A 22,361-nucleotide genomic window follows, 5' to 3' on the forward strand; every position below is an offset into this window, starting at 1 on the left:
AGTTGCACAGAACTTCAAACGGCAAAGAAGTGAAAACAGAACACAAAAAAACCCACACAATTTTGGCAATAGAGTAAAATGTAATAAATTATTTAAGACCAAAACGACAAATATCCAATCAGTAGCATTGAAGATATGTAATTTTAAAGATTTAAACTAAAATAGCGCCAAAAAGCACAAGATGCCAACTGTGGTTATCTGGTCTCACTGGACTGGTGCAAAGTTACAAGTTCAGGCTGACCGTGCTGAAGTGCTGGCAAGCTACAGGGACCAAGGTAGGCCCATTGAACAAAGTACATTAAATCTTGGTTGCAGAGCAATACAAGGGCCTGTGTCGAGGATGCATCTTGCAGCAGAGGTGATGCAATGTCCTTAGTTGGAGATGCGTCATGCAGAGTTGGTTTCGAGGTGGCTGTAGTAATGGTATGAGGTCAATGTGTGGAAATGTGTTGGACAAAGGCGGTGGAGATGTGAGGTTCTGCATAGAGATGCATCCTGCAGCAGCGTTTCCGAATGCTACGGGCTGTGATACAAGGTCCTGCGTCAAAGATGGGTCATTATGTTACCGCTTACTCCCCTTTGTCTCAATGTCTGGGACCAGTACAAAAAGACCAACTGCCAGCTACACCTAGTAATGTGACCCAAGATACAGGCCGCAGGCACCAAATGGTTGGGACAAGAAAATGGCAACTTTGTAAAGTGCTATTTTTAGAATTGTCACTTAAAATCTGTCTTTACCATTAAAAAGGGCTTTAAATTACAATTCAATAGAAACAAAACTTGAAATTCCTACCTGCTCCCAATTGAAAGATATCATTTATTAAATGTAATAAGTTAACTCAATGTGATCCTATAGGAGGGGTAGGCCTCACAGTAGTGACAAATTTATTTAAGAGTTTTTCACTACCAGGACATATAACGTTTAAAAGTACAAGTCCAGCTTTTTAGAAACACTGCACCCTGACCACTGGGCTGTGTTCCGGGTACTCTAGGGATGACTTATGTGTATCAAAAAGGAAGTTTGGGCCAGACAAGAGGTTTTCTTTGTCACAACGAAAACACAGTTTAAACTGCACACACAGGCTGCAATGGCAACCAGGGACATGTTTAAAAGGGCTACTTAAGTGAGTGTCACACTCAGACCTACAGGCCCACTTGTAGAATTTAATTTACAGGCCCTGGGTATAGGCTGTTCCACTTTACTTGGGAGTTAAGTAAGTAAATCAAATGTGCCAATTGGGAGTCAGACAATTCTGCCATGTTTTAGGAGAGAGCACAAGCTGTTTAGTATTGGTTAGGAGTGGTAAAGTGTGCAGATTCCTAAGGTGGACAAAACCAAATTCAGCCTGGCTGTCTGCGAACAGTGGTTGTAGAGGGTTTAACACACTTGGTTACGAGCTGGTAGGGAGTGCCAAGGCAGTGAGGGATAGGGTATGTGAGTGAGCAGGCAATATAAAGTAAATCTGTTAGAGATGGGCTTCTGATCAGTTCGAACCCACTTGAGTACATATCTGTAAATCAGAAATCATTGCTATTTACCAATGACTGATTTGAAATATATTTTTATGTATTATCAACATTTTTCCAAAGTGAAGTGCTAGCCATCGTGCTTCAATTGCATGTCTTATTTATGACATATGTACTAGTGGTGTTCAAAACGGAAAGAGACAGCAGGATGTAATTTGCTCAAATCAGTCTTTTCTGATCACTATTTTAAAGAGTACAAAACAGTAAAAGTACATTTCTCAGAAGAATACAGCTTGTACTTTCTCTTTCTAACAACTTAAGCCGTCAATTTTGAAGCATATGTTTATCGTTGTGCTTCCTTCTAGAACCTTGGGGCATATTATCAAGGGATTTATCTCCGCCTTTTTGGCTTTAAAAGCCAAGAAAGCGGAGATAAAATTATCTCCCTATTACCTAGCTGTCGCTAACACCAGTTAGCGACAGCTAGTAGGAGATAGCGACCATCTTGGGCCCCGCTTTGCATGTCAGAAAAATGTATCACTAATGACATGCAAAGTGGGCATGCCAAGATGTCAGCGACTGGAAACAGTCGCTAACATCGCTATCTCCTATTACCAACTTTTGGAGATATTCGCGCTAAGCGCGAATATCTCCAAAAGCTAACACCTGCCCAGGAGCAGTTCTTAGCCATGTTATCCAATGGGAGGTGGATAACGAGGCTAAAAGCATTCGCTCGATAATGCCTGAATATCGCAGATTTTTCAGCGATATTCATGCATTATTGCCGATTTTTATCGCATTTGCGATAAACCTTGGTAATACCAATGTTTATCTGCGATAAAAATCGCCGCAGCACGGCGATAATTATTTCTCGCTAACCAAGCAATAGCGATAATTATCGCTATTGCTTGGTAATATGCCCCTCGTTCTGTCTTTGATATGGGATGGTAAAATTACTTCGCTCTGAAGAGTGTTCTTATGAAACAAGGGAAATTCGCTTAGTCCGAAATCCTAAAATTGTTTTCTGTAATTTCTGTTCAGGCGGCATAGTAATTATATCTAACTGTCAATAAGGAAGTTTGTTTCTCAACAATGTAGACCAGCCTTAGAGGACACTCTAACCACGCACATAGTTGTCCAATTAATCTTCCATGCTCTAATCATTGGGAAGAAGAACCAAATGAATTCTAGTTAATTAAAGGTATGATATCCCCATACAAGAAGAATCAGTATATTTGTTTTCAGTCTAAAAGTGATTGTACAGCTTGTTATCAATGCTAAAAGAACATTTTGCAAATATTTTTAAACCAGAGATTTTGTTTGTAAATAGTTGGGTTTTAATCGTATGTTACCACTGCATATGTACTTTAACAGCACCTTTTAACTGCTACATGAAGTATGATTTACTGGCTAGAAGCAATATTTTACTTTTACCTTGCTGGAAAACGAAGGTTTTAAAGGTAAGAAAAACAGGTTTAATTTGTTTTCGCTGTCAATTATTTGTAATCACTAGCAATCATGATCTAATGTTTCAAGTTAGAACACTTTCAACAGACCCATCTGTTGAACTAAGAATGGCCTTTTAACACTCTCTAAAAAACTTGGGTATCAAGTATGCTCTGGAAGCGTGGTTACAGGATCTGGAGGTGTTGACTGGAATTGGGCTAAAACAAATCCATCTCCACAGAGCATTCCAGGAGAATTTTGCCATAATCAATCCTTTTAGACCACCAGCAAAAGCAGTAGAAATGAAGTTACAAAGACAGAAGTACTTGTCTTTGGTAGTAATCAGGACATCTGGTTCACGGACTGGTGGCCTGTTAGTGTAGGTGCCTGCCCTTGTCCTGTCTCTTATGGAAAAAACATGTCATTGTTGACAATTCTCTTTCCATGGAGTGCCAGGTTAGCAAGACCATCTCCACCTGCTTAAGCATTATTAGGGTCGTTCAGAAAATTTCTCACTTTCTCTCCTTTGAAGCACGCAAGCAGGCTGTGGTAGCACTGGTAACGTCCAGATTGGACTATTGTAATGCCCTATACTTGGGCATCAACAAGGGTCTTTTGCAACGTCTGTATCTGGTGAAGAGGGCTGCAGCTAGACTGGTAATGAATCTTTCAACATTTCATATGTGTGTATTTAACAAGGACCCCCTGAGAATATGAATCTTATAATTCCTAGGTCAGGGAAAACAATATAGTTGAAAAATAACAACCTAGGCAATTAATATTTAAAATACCCTAATGGTAATAATGGTAATAATAAGTAATTGGCTACAGCTGACTAAAAGACATAATTTTTTATTTAATAATTAAAACAGTAGACAATTCATTCACAGAACACAAAATTAAAATTAAATATTCACAATGTATATTATCATAAGCATCATAAAACAAAAATTAATAAACAGTATAACATGATTCTTTATCTATAGTAGATAAGTGGCAGAAAATATAAGACTCTACGCGCGTTTCGGCGGCCAGCGCCTTCTTCCTGGAGTAGCCACGTAATATCTATAAAATAAGAATACATATAGAGTACAACATTATATCATTTCAAAATCACATATGTATACAGGTTAAAAAAGTCTAACATCAAAAGGATTTTGGTTTTAGCAGCCGTAGTTAATAAAAACAATCTAGTTTACATTTTCCTTTGTTGTTGTCATTTCCTTATAATATTCTAGCTAGCGCAGGGACAAACATTTCCTAATTGATAAGTGGGGAAGAGGTGGAAAAATTGACATCGATATCATCAATTTATTATTTTAAAACAGCAATAAGATTTTCTCGCAGTTCGATCTATTCGATATATAGTAAGGGATCAGATGTATAATAAAGGACAGCAGCCCTTTAGGATATATAAAAGGCTATCTATGTTAAAGTATGATGGAGAAATAGATACACGATAAAAGACAGCAATCTTATACCTCAGTTAATATTGTTTTCTCTGGTTAACTCATGTATTTTCGGTTTTTATTAGAAAGTCACTCAAATGTGAAGCACTTCTCTTATCTCATTTATTGGAAAAAAGATACTCACTAGTAGGAAATTTTTGTTTTAAAGAAACGACCAGGTAAGATGTCTGCTTCTTATTATGAATCTTTCAACGTCAGGTGTTGCCGAAGCTTTAAAGGGGAAAGGTCAAGCTGCCTGTTAGTTTTTTATGGAGTATTCTAATTATCGTTACTATTCAAAAAGTTATTTTCAGCTGACTTTACCTGGTTGATATGGAGGATAGATACTTAATGCCCGCCAACCGGAACCCCTTATATAGATTAGCGCTCGATCGAATCCAAGGTTGAACTCTTCCCGGAATTATTCTGGGTATCTATTTTTAAAAGTATGAAGGGAGATAAGGAAGTGTTTATTTTTCATATTTTCAATGGTGGATATGAAGATAAGGTTGCTCATAATATGCCGGGATGGAATAATATTCCATTGTTTATGTTTAGTTTAATCTTACCTATTGGATTTGTAATGTTTTCTTGATATCTTGAATTTATGCTTCAGTTCTAGGATATGATCTGTTAGCAAGGTATTGTTTTGGGTGGCTTCCTATTTGCCTATAAAGAAATAGATGTAAGGATAAGTTATTTGTTTTTCTGTTTTCTAGTAGCTGAGTCCCTGACTCTATTGTTTGGCAATCTTACCTAGAAAATCGAATTCTTCTACTTCAGAGGTATGAATGAAGTTAAAAAAGATTCTTAGATCTTGTATGAAGGGTTAGTATTAAAAGATCTCCCTGCCTGTGAAAAAGAGAGAGAAGAGGGGGATGTTAAGTCCCATTATATACAATCTAACTGTAATTTCTGGTGCCTAGATTCAGTCTGGAGTCTCACCTGAGGATAATCGGCAGGGCTCTCTATGTCCGGTGGCGGGTGAATACGTCTGGCAACTGCAAGCGCGGTGAAATGATGAACGAACGCCCGTTTGCAAATCTAGTATATATACCCAAGTTAATAGGTGTAGATCATTCACACCTGTTTTTACTTTTTAATTACGTCATATTACTCACGGATCGGCAATGCTGCCGCGTAGTTTTCAATGCATTCGCGGAGTTTTGAGTCGACCTCAATGATTGGAGGTCTATCGTTCACGGGGTTTTGCGTGTGCTCCAATGATTGGAGAACTACCGCCCGCCGAGTTTATGCTAAAAAGTAAGAAAGGACTTCCACTTAGTAGTTTCAATGTTATATTACCCATGGAGCGGCAGTGTTACCGCGTAGTTTTCAATGGTTGGAAGTCTGACATTAGCGGAGTTTTGGGTCGGCTTCAATAATTGGGGGTCTATCATTCACGGAGTTTTGTGTGGGCTCCATTGATTGGAGAGCTAACGCTCGCCAAGTCTAGGTTTAAAAGTGAAAAAAGACTTTCATTTTGTAGTTTCAATGTAGCGATTATGTAGTTAGTACTATAAGTGAAAAAAGGAATTAAAAACTATGTAGTTTTAATCTATTACTGCTGTATCTTCACTTATCGTTGTTTAAATTCGCAAGAGGAAGATTAAAAAATTTACATGGTCCATAAAAGTCTGTAAAGTGGAATGGATTTATGATAGCTAAATGTTTTAATTCTATTAGATTCAGAAATTATTTCATCTTTTTTCTAGAAAGTAAAGCTTCATCTATGTTCTTGGTCTATTACTTTATCCTTGTTGTTATTAGCTGGAAAACTAGTGTGTATTTCAGGATTCTTGACTGAACGACATAGTAAATATTACCAAGTGGTATGGGCATATTAATAGGTTCAGTATATTCAGTGTTAAGTTCTCAACAGATTGCATGCTCCCACGGAATTTCGTTATTTAAGCCTTGGCGAAAAGTATTAAAAACGAAAATCCAAAAGACCTCTCTTTTCTTTCGAATAGCCATGCCTCCTTTGGAGTCTGCAGTGTGAATTTTTTCTAAAATTCTCCACTTGAAATCGTCAGCGCAGTGTCCCTTCTCTATGAAATGCTTTACCATAGGACATGCAGTTTTTTTAGTTCTTATAGCTGAGCGATGTTCGCTTAGGCGTGTCTGGATCATACGTGAAGTTTCACCTATGTATCCTAGACGGCAAGGACATTGTATGAAGTAAATCACATTATTTGATTTACAATTCCACATTTCCCTAGCTTTGGTTTTATGTCCATTATGTTCAAATTCCTCGCCTCGCAAAATATTTCCACATGAATTACATGAGGAACAGGGAAAGGTCCCCTTTAATGGATTGTTAGTCAAAATGGATCTCTGATTCAGAATTTCTTCATTTGTCTTCTTTCTGAAGCGAGAGTGAACAATGAATTCTTTAATATTTTTGTTTCTTTTGTGGGCAAAGAGGGGTTTCATTAGTTTTTGATCATTCGAACAGTTGCTGTTTAAAATGTGCCAGTTAGAATTTATGACTTGTTTTACCTTTTCATTTATGGTTGAGTGCCTTGTTATGCAGACTATTTGATCATTAGACTTAGGAGATTTTGTTCTTAGAAGGCAATCTCGATCATAATATCGTGCCCGTTTCTAAGAATCTCTTACCAAACGGTGGGGGTAACCCCTATCGATAAATTTTGTTCTCATTATTGCAGCCTGTTTGTCAAAATCATTCAAGTTTGTGCAGTTTCGCCTGACACGTAGGAACTGAGAAAAAGGAATACTATTTTTCTGGATTCTTGGATGGAAACTACGATAGTGAAGTAATGTATTCCTTGCGGTGGGTTTTGTATGGAGATCTACTTTTAGATTTCCTGCATCATTTGTGATTTCGATGTCCAAGAATTCTACCTTCTCATTACTGACATGGGAAGTAAAATGTAAGTTAGGGTTTGCTCCATTTACCCATTGGAGGAATTCTTCCAAAGTCTCTCTCCCATCGGTCTAGACAAAAAAGATATCGTCAATGTATCTGGACCAATGGGAGATGGACTCGTAAAAGGGAGCAATCTCATTGTGAATAAATTCTTTTTCGAAGGCTGCCATAAAGATGTTGGCTATAGATGGGGCTACTGAAGCACCCATACTGACACCTTTAATTTGGCGGTATACATGGGTGCCAAATTCAAAAACATTTTCTGTAAGTACAATTTCCAGGCAAGCAAGCAAGAATTCTTTGGGGCATGGAATCTGGTGTAAATCAATGAACCAGCTAGTAGTTTTCATTGCGTCAGTCAATGGAATGTTGCTATATAAAGATTCAACGTCCATTGTGACTAATAAGTCATTGTTGGAATTAAAGGGGATTCCTTCAATTTTTTGTATCATATTGCCCGTGTCACGTATGTAAGAATCTATTTTAGGGATAAATGGACGCAAATAATTGTCCACATATTTTGAAAGTGGTTCAGTTGGTGTTCCTATTGTTGAAACTATGGGCCGATATGGGGGGTTGCTAGCATGTTTATGAATTTTCGGGAGACCATAAATACAGGCAATTTTCCCTTGATGATGGTTTAGGAAGTCAAATTCTTTGGTGTTAATAAATCCATCCTCTAGGGCAGATTTGGTTAAGGACATAATTCTCTTAGATAGATTTATCATAGAGTGAAATCTCAGGGGGACGTAGAATGTTGGGTCATCTAGCATTTTGAGCATATTGACTTCATACTGAGAGGTGTCAACGATCACTATACCACCTCCTTTATCACACCCTTTGAAGGTGAGATCCTTATTGTTTGAAAGGGATATTAAGGCCTGATTTTTTTTTTTTTAAATAATTTTTATTGTAGTCATACCTGTACAGGCCAATACACATATATAAGTAGCATCAAAAAGGTTCAGCAGATATATAATACATCTTTTCAATTAGTACACAGCCGTCCGGCCCACAACCCGGGGGCTGGGCGGCGTTGAAGCCTCTGCTCATCCATGCCCGACGTTCAGTACAGAGGAGTGGTTAGTGTCCGGATTAAGTGTATGTCTACTTTTATGGCCCTACTAAACTACGCGCCAATCCCCAACTCCCCTTCCCTGCGCTAATCCTAAAACTCCCCCCCCCCATCCCGTCCCGCACACCACCACCCGCCTAAGGCCACTCTGTTACCGTTCCTGGGTTACTAGCTTCATCCTCCCTACATTCCTGCTGTTCCTAGGGCCTCAGCTCACCTCCTCCGTCCCCTCTACCCCGGGAGTCTCCTCCTCTGCGTCAGCTTCGCTATCTCTGAGTGCCTGCACCATAACTTCCCATGCGGTCGCAGTGTCAGCTGCTGTCTGGCTAGGGGTCCTGCGCGCAAGTTGGTATCTATGTGTGCTGTCAGCCGTAGCCCATTTTAGAAACTCCTGCCGCCATCTTCGTGGAGTAGGCCCCATCCTAGCCTTCCAGTTCTTAGTGATCTCCCTCTTAGCCACCATCAGTCCCATGTCGATGAACTTACTCGTGAGCTTATTTTTGGGGGTATGGGGAAACCAGTGCAACAGACATTCCGCCGGTCCGTACTCTATCGATCTTTCAGTCACCTCATTCAGCACCTCCCCTACTTCCTGCCAATAATCCCGTAGGGCCGGGCATGCCCATAGCATGTGCACTAACTCAGCCCCCTCCTCCGGGCACCGGGGGCAGGTTGCCGTATCATCGCCAAAATACCGCCTGATTCTACCTGGGGTCATGTACGCCCTATGCAATACATAGTAGTGGATCAGCTGGAACCTGGCGTTTCTCGTGCTGTTGCGAGCCCTACGGACAAGTTGTGCCCACGTCGTGTCCGGTATGTCCCTATGCAGATCCGCCTCCCATTTGGTTTTTAGGGATGTGAGAGGAGGGATATTCTCCCTAATCATTCGATTATATAGGCATGTAACCGCCTTGATCGTGCCCGCCGCCATCATGGTGTACTGGCACGCCGCTGCCGTCCCGGGTTCCTCAAGTCCCGTGCCCCAGTGGGCGTGCATCGCCCTGGTCACTGCTGCATGCAGCAGAAATCCCCCTCTCGGGATACCGAAGCGGTCTATTAGCTCCTGGAACGGGAGCAGTGCGCCACTTTCAAAGAGGTCCCCAACTACCTGTATTCCCGCTTCCTCCCACTCCTGTAGTTGCGACCAGTCGCCGCCATGTGGTAGGGCCGTCAGCATGGCCAGTGGTATCTCTTCTGGGTCCGGTTCCAGCATTGACGGTACGTGCGCTGCTCCAGCGACAAATCCCGACTGTCCAGCCGCTGTTGGAGGGTTATGTACGCTAGGACGTGCCTGGGCGTCCCCCGCGAGCTTTCGTCCTCTGGGCCCCGAAATACCCTCGCTACCTCCTGCGTGAAGACTTGCAGTTGGGCCGCCAGGTAATAGAGCTCAAAGTCTGGCACTGCCAAACCCCCCTCATCTTTCGGGCGAGAGAGCGTGGCCAGCGCTACTCTGCACCGTCCTGCTCCCCAAATGAACGTAGTGATTTGAGATTTAAGGAGCTTAAAGAAGGAGCCAGGTATCCAGATTGGGAGCGTCCGGAAATAGTACAGTAATCTCGGTAGGGCAACCATCTTTAGTAGGGAGATCCGGCCCGCTACTGATAGTGGTAATGTGGACCAGAAGGACATACAGCCCTTCAGTCCGCGCACGCATCGTCCTAGGTTGCCCTCAAGCAAGTCTTCCGGCTTATGGTAGATATGGACCCCCAGGTATTTCATGCAGGTAGGGTTCCAGGTCGCCTCCGACTGGTGTTGCGGCTGGGCAGTGCCCTCCAGTATCGGGAACAAGCTTGTCTTGGGCCAGTTAACCCGCAGGCCCGACATCTCTCCGAAGCTCTCCAGTAGAGCTTCCGCTCTCTGCAAGTCCTCACCCCCGTCGCAGAGGAACAGTAGTAAATCATCGGCATATAGCGAGATGAAATGTTGTCCGTCACGGGCCCGCACTCCGCGGGTGTGTCGCCCCGTTCGGGCCGCAGCCGCCAGCGGCTCAATAGCCAGTGCAAAAAGGAGCGGTGATAGGGAGCAGCCCTGACGAGTGCCCCGCTCCACCGGGTATCGGAGGGACACCGCCGGTCCCACCCTTACCCTCGCAATCGCTTCCGCGTAAAGGACCTTCGTCCAGTGAATATAACCAGCTCCCAGACCAAAGCGCTCCATGACAGCATAGAGGTAGTCCCACTCGAGGCTGTCGAAGGCCTTTTCAATATCAACCGAGAGGACCAGTTCCGTCCCTGCCCCCTCGTGCAGCCCGTCCATGATTCGGATGAGCCTTCTGATATTGATCGTGGTGTTGCGTTTCGGTATAAAACCGTTTTGGTCGTCGTGCACAAGTCCCGCCATGTGAGGCAGGAGCCTGGCCGCTAGTATGGAACTCAGGATTTTATTATCTGCGGTGAGCATAGAGAGCGGTCTATAGGACGCAGGGTCACCACTCTCCCTGCCGGGCTTCAGCAGTGGGACCACTAATGCCTCCCTCATCGACTGCGGTAGCCGTCCCGTCGCCTTGGCCTCCTTATAGACAGTCAGGAGTCACGGTGCCAGTATGTCCAGATATTTGTTATAGAACTCTATGGGGAGTCCGTCTATCCCCGGCGATTTGTTCCTCGCCATGCGCCGCACCGCTGATCGTATCTCACCCACGTCAATGTCCGACCCCAAGTCCTTCGCTTGCTCAGCCTCTATCCGGTGTAGGGGTAGATCAGCCAGGAAGGGTTCCACCAGTCCCGTCCTGTCTCCCGGGGCACTCTTGTACAGGCCCTCGTAATATTTCTGGAAGCTGTTGACTATGCCCAGTTGAGTTTGTTGTACCACGCCCGTCATATCCCGTAGCTGGAGTATGGGAGCGCATCGTCTGGAGGGGTTCGAGAGCCACGCTAGGAGGGTGCCCGCTTTATCGCCGTCAACATGGGAGCGCAACACATAGCGCTTGTAGTTGAAGGCTCGGAGCCTCTCCACTTCGACGGCTACCGTCTCCCTGGCCAAACAGAGAGATTCTTGGAGTTCCGGGCGTCCGGGCCGGCCCCTCTCCGCCTCCCTCAGTCCAGCATCCGCCTTAGCCAAATCGCCCAGCAGTACCTTCCTCACGCCCACATAATCCCTAATACAGATACCCCTCACCACTACCTTGAAGGCGTCCCACTCCGCCGCCCTTGAAGTCGCCGTCCCCTCGTTCTCCGCGAAATACAGGCGCACTCCGTCCGCTAGGGCCTCCCCGAAGAGGGGGTCCTCCAGAGTCTCAGGCCGCAGTTTCCAGAGCGGAACCCTGGGCTTCTCCGCCACCCACGCCAGCCGGATCAGGAGCGGGTTATGGTCTGAGATTGTTCTCGAAAGGTACTCTGAGCCAGTGACGCATGGTAGCACCTCCCGGGAGCAAAGTATGGTATCCAAACGGACATGCAAGTCATGGAGCCCGGAGAAGAATGAGTAATCCCGGTCAGTCGGGTGTTGCCCTCTCCAGACGTCTACAAGTTCCCAGCTCTCCTGCCAGTCCCTCCTACCTCTAGAGAGCCTGTAAACCGGGGAGTCACGAAGGGGGGGGTGAGACCTGTCCAGCAAGGGGTCGGCAATGGAGTTAAAGTCACCCCCCAGCAGGACCGGGCCTGCAAGGGAGTGGGCCAGCGTCCCTGACAGCGTTGCGAGGAAAAACGAACAAGATCCCCCCCTACGTCCTATAGTTACAACTATCGGGAGTGTGACAGAACCCATTTCAAAGTATATAGATGCAATCTTACGTCCACACATAGAGAAAATACCGGGACACATTAAAGACACCAGGAATGTAATCACCCAATTTGAAGGCACCTCGTTCAATGCTCACCGTCAGTGGATGGTAACACTGGACGTGGAGAGCCTATATTCCAACATTCCGTGTGTAGGGGCAATGGAAGCCACAAAGTGGTTTATTGAGTCCTTTAACATCGACTGTAATATGTCATTCATCCTGGACTGCCTCCAAATCATTTTGGACAATAATATTTTTGAATTTGCGGGTCAATTGTACAAGCAAATTAGAGGAGTCAGCATGGGCGCTTCATGTGCACCAACGATCGCAAATATCTATGTGGCTCTCTTTGAGGAGAAATTTGTCTTTAATGAAGTTGCGCCTTTTTTTGAATCAGTTTTTTATTGGTCACGTTTTATCGATGATATTATTTTCGTTTGGGACGACAACGAGGATGTCCTAGAAGAATTTGTATCGTGGTTAAATGCCTGTGACCCAAATTTAAAATTTACAGAAAAAAGGAGCAACACAGAAATTGAATTTCTGGACTTGAACATTAAGCATGATGAAGGAAAACTGATTATGGACCTTTTTACCAAACCTACAGCACGTAATACTCTCCTTCATTATAGTAGCTTCCACCCCTCGTCTCAGAAAGACAGCATTCCCTTCAGCCAATTTCTCAGACTGAGAAGGAATTGTACTAGGCTAACCGACTATGATCAGAAAGCTACTATAATGAAGGAGAAGTTTCTGGGACGCGGTTATCCACCCAGACTAATACGCGACTCTTTCAAAAGAGCTAGGTATTATGACCGTCAACATCTCCTTACAGGTGCCAATAAAAAAAGAGATGCCAGTTTAGTATTTGTAACTAGGCACTCTATGTTAAACAAACAAATCCAACAAATCCTATATACAAACTGGCATATCCTCAATGTCAACAAAAGCGGAAACGAAATTATAAATAAACCTCTTTTCGCATATAAGAAAAACAAAAATATCAAGGACATAGTTGTCAGATCAAGGATGCCAACTCAGAAAGCCTTGAGCCAAAGAGATATCATCACTGGGGCCCCAGTGATTGGAAACTATAGGTGTGGAACTTGCAAAATTTGTCCACTTACTATCGAAACTGCTGAATTTTCGTTCAATAACATAACTATTCCCCTATTAACCATGACGAATTGCAAAACTACTAACATAGTTTACCTTCTAATTTGTCCATGCAATAAAGGCTATGTGGGAGAATCATCGCGATCTGTAAGTACTAGAATCACAGAACATAAATCAGCGATTCGTACACGTAAATTAACTGCCCCTTTAGTATTACACTATCTGGATAAAGATCACAAATCTGAAGATATCAAGTGGATAATCTTAGAAAAAATTGTGGCTAAAGCAGGCATCAACACAGACAAAATTCGTCGCAAACGAGAAGTGTTTTGGATATTTACTTTGGACACCTTTAAATCAGGTCTTAATTCCGAAATTCCATGGCATCAAGCAATACTTTAGTGCTATTACCTAACTATGTGCTCAATTAAAAGAATAGTACCTAAATCTAACCCTGCACTAGATCGTTAGAGTACATATGCCATCTTATCCAGACAATAACTATCGTCTGGTTTTGAACACTTTTTTGTCATTTAAATTGTCAGCTATAATATGTGGTCTTTAATAGTAATTGCACATAAATCTAGGCAAAATATATTATGCTATGTAAGACTATCATCGAACTACAGACTAAAGTCTTTCTTTTAATTGCCCTGGTAGTCGAACTACAAACTCTCAATCAGCAATAAGTCTGTTCTTTACCTCCACACGATTTATTGTGACTCGTGACTTTTTCTTGAAAAACGTCATCGAACCGCACACTTAGCATTTGACCGCAGCTGTTCAGTTTAAACTCACATTAGGCAACAAGTCTGTTTTCGACCTCTAAAATGTTGATGGTGACTTGCGACTCTCTCTTCTAAAAACGTCATCGAACCGTGCCCTTAGCAATTGGCCGCAGCTGTTCAATACGTAGCGCGAGTAAACGAGCGCGCGTTTTCCTAAATAAAAAGGCGAAAACTGCTCAGTCCGTTTAGATCGCGGAGCTCAGAAGAAGTAATCGACCAGAATCCCCGTCTGAACGAACGAAAGCCATATCAGAAAGGTATGTGTCCAACTGCTAAGCGACATGATATTGGCTAAATTAGACTCTGAATTTAGTTAAGGCACTGATATTTTAGTTACGCCCATTTTAATAAAGGTTTTTATTTTCTATTTTCTTCAACAGTGGCTGCATTACTTATCATTCTCAGCCCTTCCATGTGCGTCATTATATTAAGGTAATAAACGTGAGAGTCACTAGTAGATAGGCAAGTTGCAATGATATCATGCCGAGTACAATAGTGTCGCCTTATATCTTTTTGGTACAGATTGACTTCAAGGAAAATGACCTAAAGCATTGACACTTTTTGTGGGTTGCCATGAAAATACGTTAGAAAATTTACTCACCAGATATCTGAGGTAGGCGTTTATGACCTGTAAAGTGTTCTTATAAGGCTAGAATTGCGATGTATGTGGGGAAATTAAGATATACTTTGTTAAGGTTCCCCTTTGGTGTAAAATTTGCGAGGGTCTTGTTGCGGCCAAAATAACACACAATTCGCAATGGACCTAAATGTAATCTATATAACATGATTAAAATTCTAATTTAAATAAATAGTAAACTTTGTTGTCCTCTTTTGATTCAGAACCAGCCCATTGGAATAAAGAACTTAAGGATTCGCCTCTATCTCCGATTAACTAAACACACTATAATCTGCACCTGATTAAGTGCGTAGAAAGTCTTGCCACAGGAACAAATAAGGTACATCTTTATTACAGAGCAGTTAGGATTAAAACTAAAAGCATATAGCTGGATATTAATATCTAAAAATGGGTACTTACTTATTTTTCAGCACTAGTGACTCGATACAAATGAAATTAAAACTGTCGCCATAGGAACCGAAGTGTTAAACTGTCAACCTGTCCATTGTTGTGTAAGTAGGAATGGCTATACTCCGTTATTTCATAGGTAAAGGTAGCTTTAGCATGAGTGTAAAAGGCTGTTTATCTGTGTCTACATCTATTCTGCTCCTGGATCTCTTTTCTCTTGAAACTTTAGTGTCTAATATGGAACTGTTGGTAAAAAATCCTTTCAGCAAAACTATTACTTTTAGAAATGCAACAATAAGGGATATAGTCTAAGTGACGGTCTCTAACTTAACCAATACAGAACAAGAATTATCAAATAGATACCTATGTGTCTGTAAAGCAACAAATTAGATAGTCTGGCATTATGTATAATTAGGTAGTTGTACTGAGATGATAAACATTGTATATATATGCATCTGTATTGAAACTGTTATAGACCCTAAAAATATAGAAATAGAAATTGCTTGTAAATAGATAAAATGATTATGTGTGTCTGAGCTGTTGATATATTTATATTTTCTCTGTTTTGTCTGTTTAGGTTATATCACCTGTTTTATTTATTTATAATATACGAATGACGGTCACCTGACGAAGGCCTTGGGCCGAAACGCGCGTAGTTCCATTCAACCGCATTGCCTTCATCAATTATTCCAACGACTGAATATCTCGTATATCACTGGGTTAATTTGCTTTTGTAATTATGTTTATGTAATTTTTTCTGTTCTCACCTATTGTCCTTAATTGTAAATCAAATTTTTGCATCTGTCTAAAGACTATATATTATATACCAATGTTCTTTTTAAATGTGAACAATGAATTAAGTAAGTAATTGAAATTTATGCAAATGACAAAAATAACAAACTAAATATACTAAAAACAAAACAAATAAATCGAAGAATTTTTGTATAAATTATTGTTTCAGCACACAGTTATTTGAATGTGTTGGAGGGTCTATTATTTTGTTTAGATTATGTTCTAGGGATTATCCATGCCCTTAGAGTTTGCTACACATTCTTTCTCTACATAGCGTTGCGAGGAAAGCCAGTTGGTCCGTGTTTGGGGCATAAATGCTAGCTAATACTATATCTCTACCTTCAAGCTTTCCCTCCACCACCACATATCTCCCTTCCTGGTCCACCCATTGACGTGTGAGTTGGAAAGGCGTGCCTGCCCTAACCCATATGAGCACTCCTCGCGCATAGGCCGAATAGCTGGTGTGATAAACCTGTCCCCGCCATCTCCTCTGTAGGGCCTCCCCCTCCTGCCGTGTGAGATGCGTCTCCTGCAGCATTGCGATGTGTACTCCACTCCGTACTAAATAAGCATGTATTTTGTGTCTGCGTTGCATAGTGTGTAGGCCCCGGACATTCCAGGTAATACAAGTCAAACCATTTACATTAGCCATTATCCCAGTAATCCGGTCGAAACACTCCCTCCAGGTCCAGCCCGTCGGCGGTGATGGTGCCCCCTCTAAAGAAAACAAAACTCCCCAACAGTCCTACCCATGACACACCCAGGGTCAACAATATCAAAACAAACAAACAATCCCCAACTGTGGATCCCCCCCCTCCCCCAGAACAGGCCCCAATATCGAAATACCAGTTCCCATCCAAACTCCCGTACCTGATGACCCAGGTCTCAACTACACAGCCATAGCTGTGGGTGCCTTAAGGGCCTACGGAGCACGGCCTTGTCCAGAGGGTGGCCGCGTCGCCCATCTCCACACTCCCTCCCCAGTACCTCATGGTCCCTCTGCCCTGAGTCCCGCCGTGTGCCCCGGCCCCTACTATGTGCATAGGCAATGGACCCCCCTCACAGCCCCCCAAACATTACCCACTCTGCATCGACAGTAGTTCATATATTGAGGATCTCGTCCGCCGTCTGCGGCGTCACCAGCGGTCCCTCCGTGCGGTGAATCCCCGATAGGTCCGACTCCGAGCCAGAGGCCGATACATGAGTGTCCGAGTCCGTGGCCCCCCTAGACCCGGGACCTTCTGCTCGACCGAGCTTCTCCACCTCCAGCAGCGCCGCCTGTCGTTCCGCTTCAGTCTGAGAGGCCGATGGGCCTAGCTTCCCTCGCCCCCTTTTCCATAGTCTCTTCGATTTCCGCAGCCGTTTGGGCGAGCGTTCCCGCTCTTTTTCTCGCTCTTCTCTCATCCTGGCGCCGTCAGTCCCGGCCTTGTATGTCTCCCACCAGTCCCAGGCTTCCGCTGAGGTCGCAAAGAAGATCGCCTTGTCGTCCACTACCACTCGTAGCCTGGCTGGGAAAAGCAAGGAGTAGGGAATCCCTTCATTTCGCAATTCCCTCTTGATCGTGAGGAAGGATGCTCGTTGTTTCTGCGTTTCGAAGGTGAAGTCCGGAAAGAGTGTAACTCTACTGTTCGCAATCTGGAAGGGGCCATCCTCCCGAGCCCTCCGCAGGAGCAGATCTCTGTCTTTGTGGTGTAGCAACTTGGCTATGATCGGTCTGGGCGGTAGCCCGGGCTTGGGCGGTCCTGAGGGGACCCTGTGGGCCCGCTCCAGAGTGAAGAATGGCGAAAGTCCTTCCGGCGCCACCACCGACTTCAGCCATTCCTCCATGTAGGCAATCATGTCCCCAGTCCCTTCCGTCTCCGGCACACCTACGATCCGCACGTTGCTGCGTCGGTTTCTATTTTCCGCGTCCTCCGCTCGCCTTTCCAGGGTGCTTATGCGGTCCAGGGCCTCCGTCAGCTTACTCTCCATCGCCTTGTGAGCCGGTGCCATGACCTCGAGCACCACTTCAGCCTCTTTGACCCTGTCTTTCAGTTTGTCGTGGTCCGCCCGGAGTAGGCCCAGCCCCGACGCCACCTGCGCTATGTCGTTGTGGAGCGCATCTCTGGTGGCCGTTATGGCGTCCAGTATCCGGTCCTGCAAGCGCTGCAGGTCCGTCTGCTCAGCAGGGCCCCCCTCTACTGCTTCCGACGTTGCCGCCTCCTCCACCTTGGCCCTCGGCTTCCCCATCGTGGCCGGCCTCGCCGCTCTCGCTTTCCTCGCCTGCTTGCTGTCCCTGGGCCTCGGCCACGTGGTCCGCCCCTATGCGCTGCGGGGCCTCGCTGCTCGCCTACTGCGCCCCAGAGTAAGCGTCCGTCGTGTAGTTCGGCCCCCGGGTGCTGTGGGGTATCGTTCACTCCCCCCTGGGGTGGCTTGGTAGGCCGGACGCCAAAGGCCCTTCACTACCCCTCGGGATCCTTCCTTATGCCCCCATATGCTGCACGGGCCACCGCTGTGGGGGTGAGGGGGGGAGGGGGGCCCAGGATGCGCAGATGCGTGCACCGTCTCCCACGGACCCCCTCTCAGGGCGGCCCCCGCTCACCTGTTGGGTCGGCCGGTGCCTGGGGCCGGGTCGGAGCTCCGGTTCTCGTCTTCTCGGCTAGGGGGCCGCCAGGAGGCCTCGCCCGCTCCGCCCACTTCCGAAATCGCCGCACACCGCGGTCGGGCGCTGAGGATCAATCCCCGCCGTGTGGGGTCCGTCGCTGCCGGCGATCGCGCCTCCTCAATGTACGCCGGCAGTGCTTTCCTCTGGCAGTCCGCCGCCCTTCAGGGCTCCGCCGCGGCAGCCATCTTGCTCGGCGCCGTTCTCCCCTCCGCTCCAGGGGCCGCCGTGATCGGCGGCCGTTCTCGGCTCCACGATGTCGCCGGCTGCCCAGATCTCGCCCGAGCCGTCACCGCCGGGCTATCAATCGGCGCCGGGGCACACACGGGCTCTACGGCCCCTTAGTCAGGATTCCTGTGGGGAAGAGGCGCGGAGCTCCGAGCTCACGCCGCCATTTCCCTCGGCGCTCAAGCCACGCCCCCCGGGATATTAAGGCCTGATGTTCTTCCTTTTCTAAATTGTAGACCGGTTTAGGGATGAATCTTAGGGCCTGGTCTAGTTTTTTGAGAACAACTAGTTCAAAGGTCGCTACTTCAGGTCCTAATTGTTCAAGGCCTGGGCAAAAGGTCGATGGAAGACAAAGGGGTTTTATGGAGAGGTGTTCTTCCTCTGTGGTGGTATTTGATCCAAAGAACTTTTTCAGACGAATTTTACGAAAAAATGAGATTATATCACAGTATAGCTCAAATAATTTAACTGTAGAGTGTGGAACATAGGATAATCCTTTAGATAACAAATTAGTGCTGTGTTCATTTAGCTCTAGTTTTGTTAGATTAAAAATTGGAATCACATGCCCTGCTTCCAATATTGTCTGCTTCTGGTCTCGCGAATGAATTGTGGTTCTTCCTGTTGGTGGTGGTGTTGTGGTTGGTAGTTCCCTCTCGGTTGACCCTGGAAGTGAACTCTTGGGCGTCCCCGTCCACCCCCTCGGTTCCCTAAAAAAGGCTGTCTACGATTTCCTCCATTGGGTGTTTGGTTATAAATCAGGTCTGATTCGTAGTAACCCTCATTATTTTCATTTTCTGAGTCTGAGGTTTCTGAAAAAGTATTTACACGTTGTTTCAAAATTTCATCCAGTCACAGCTGCAATTAGGTCACTGCATTGGTTGCCTCTTGATCAAAAGATCCTTTTTAAGTCCCTCAGTTTGACTCATAAGGCCTATTATGGCTTAGGTCCTGATGGCATCAAGTCGATGTTCCAGGGATATGTTCCTAGTAGGCCTCTCCGTTCCTCTAATAAAAATCTGTTAGTGCTCCCTAAATTTAGAAAATCCCGGTGGGGATTTAGAGCCTTCTCGCTGACTGTGGCAAGACTGTGGAACTCCCTCCCGGAAAAGCTCTCTAGTCAACTATCTCACTCCATCTGTCGCAGGAGCTTAAAATCCTGGCTTTTCTCACATAATTCAGTATAAGCGTGTTGTTTACTCTGCAGCTTTTTTTTAGCTGCATTAGCACCTTGACGCCCTTGGTCTTAGTTTGTGCTGTATAAGTTCAATACTTACTTACTTGCATTCCCAAAAATTATATTGTGCTGAATAGAGCTACCTTTGTTGCTCAGCGTGTAAGATAATGAATACTCCATCAACCAACTCTTTCCATATGCCTATTACTGAACTCAATATTCAAAGATATCGATATGCCTTAGCTTCTCAGACTGGACTCAAAATGAAAATAGCCATGCCCATGGAAGGAATGGAAAAGTATGCAGATGTTGTCCCAAACACAACTGAACCATGTTTCTAAATGTATATGTAACTTTTTGAGATTGTGAGGATTATCCTCAGGAGAAATGCAGATGATGCATAAAGGGCTAGGGCAGCTCATGTGTTCCTGAAATCTTCCAAAACAATATAGCCCACAAGAGTCAGCTAGTGTCAAACCCCTACTGGATTTGGAAATTGAAAAATGGGAAAGACAATCTTTTGAAGGTCCTATTGGGAAAGGTTTTAACTCTTGCGACGTTCAAAACACGGTCTCAATAAAATAGATGACCAGTTTCCTGACATCAAGATTAAGTATCTGGATCTTTGGGGGCGTGGTCAGCATCATGGCTGAATAGGACGCCTTCTCGCTGAGCTCTGGCTGAGAGCTTTAACCGACGATAATTCCGGTGCCCTGCAGACCCGGAGCACACCTTTAAATCCCCCAAACTGTTTCCCAGGTTCCCCACAGCAGCGACAAAGAGCCGCAGCGCAGTGCCCGAGCCCTGACGAGTGAAACTTGAACCGACCTGGCAGCGCCGGGACGATCCTAGATGGCGCTGCGCAAAACCTGAGTGCCAGAGTCCCAGCCTTGTGGATCGCGATTGGGACTGCAGACTCGCAGGCGCAGGGACAGACGCTGCCTGCGGTGCCCCGACTGCTTGTTCATCCTGGCCCATAACGGAGAGCCTAAGAGCGGCCGTGCATTCTACCGCTGAGGATCAGATGGAGGGTCGAGGACTGTTACGGGCCTGAGAGGGGAGGCACCTTCCCCGCCGAGACTGGAGGCCGAGGCGGTGCCTGGAAGTGGAGCTCCGGGGGCGGCCGGGAGGGCCCTGAGCGCTGCGTGTGTTGCTTCGGGCAAGGTGTGGGCCGGAGCCCTACCTGCAGTTTCTGGAAGCAGTAAAGGAGTAGCTGGTGGCCTGTGAAAGGCCCCTGCCATCCCAGGGACGAGGCGCCTGGGAGAAAGGGCGGCTCTGCGGCCATGTGGGACGGGGCCTCTCGGGCGACTGGACGCTTCCCTGCCCAGAGAGAGGACACTAACTCGGAGGTACGGAGGCGATGCGGAGCGGTGGGGCAGGGGGAGGCAGGCCCCTGGATCTTGCTGGCAGAATAGGAACGGTGCTCCCCCCCGTCTTCGACATCCCGGCCTGGCGTGTAGTCCCTGCAATAGCGCCGGTGAAGGCTGTGAGAGCCCTTGGATTGTCCCCCCCTTGCCTGTGGTGGGGTGCCCCTGCAGACGCGCGGGGCTGGGTCCGAGGATGTGGCTACAGGGGCAACATCTGAAGAGTGGAGCGGCCCATTGGGTCTGAGGGACGTCATCGGACCTGGCCGTGGTGGGCCTTGGTGCGGGTAAAGACGCTTATGTGATTTGCGCCAAATGGGCGGTTGGGCTGTGAGAGAAGGTGGAGGCCGTGGGAGGATTGACGCTCCCCCCACTCTGGTGATCTGGCTGCGACTGTCGCCTGCGACAAAAGCCGGGAGCATTCTGACAGTGGGGCACAGGCGGGCGAAGGCTGCCTTGAGGAATTGCTTGATGAGAAGGGACGGGGGCCCGAAGCCACCATGACAAGGCAAAATGGACCAATATACGAAGGCCGTTGCCCCCCCCACCCACACCAGGAGGAGCGCCCAGGCACCCGATATGACACAGTGATGTACAGTAAAAATAACATAAGAGGCTATACCTGCCACATAGCCCCAATACCATTACCAAATAACCAGTCAGTTGGCAGTGAAGAAGGGTCTATCGTTTATTAAGCAAAATACTCAATAGAGGAGCCTATCCAACCCTCACCCATCAGGTGCGCGGAGAAGACTGCTGGCTTACAGTCAAAACCAAACATATATACTTTCAGTTCAACACATGAAGTCACCTTAAATGGAAAAAATACCACTCGGCCCTTGGGCCCCAAGGAATGACCATATATGGTACACATGATTGGTTCAAAGCATTACTATATATTACTGGGAAGGTCAGGAAGGGTGACTCCCTTTCGTCCTAGTGCCCGGGAGTGTAGGCACGGTGCCTCCAGGAATGCGCTTATCGCACCCAAAGCCAGATGCGACCTTGAGTTCCAGGACAGAGGGAGAACAGTTTACTTTCAGCTGCTCTTTGTAACTCAAATGAACTGGTACCGGACAACTAGTGGAGAGTAACACGTGATCACAGCTCGTGTCTGACACAGGCAGAGAAAAGATGGCGTCTGTATGATTCTCGGCCTACTCTATTAGTATAGAACAGAC

Source organism: Lissotriton vulgaris, chromosome 1_1 (assembly GCF_964263255.1).
Source record: "Lissotriton vulgaris chromosome 1_1, aLisVul1.2, whole genome shotgun sequence".
NCBI classification, from domain to species: domain Eukaryota; kingdom Metazoa; phylum Chordata; class Amphibia; order Caudata; family Salamandridae; genus Lissotriton; species Lissotriton vulgaris.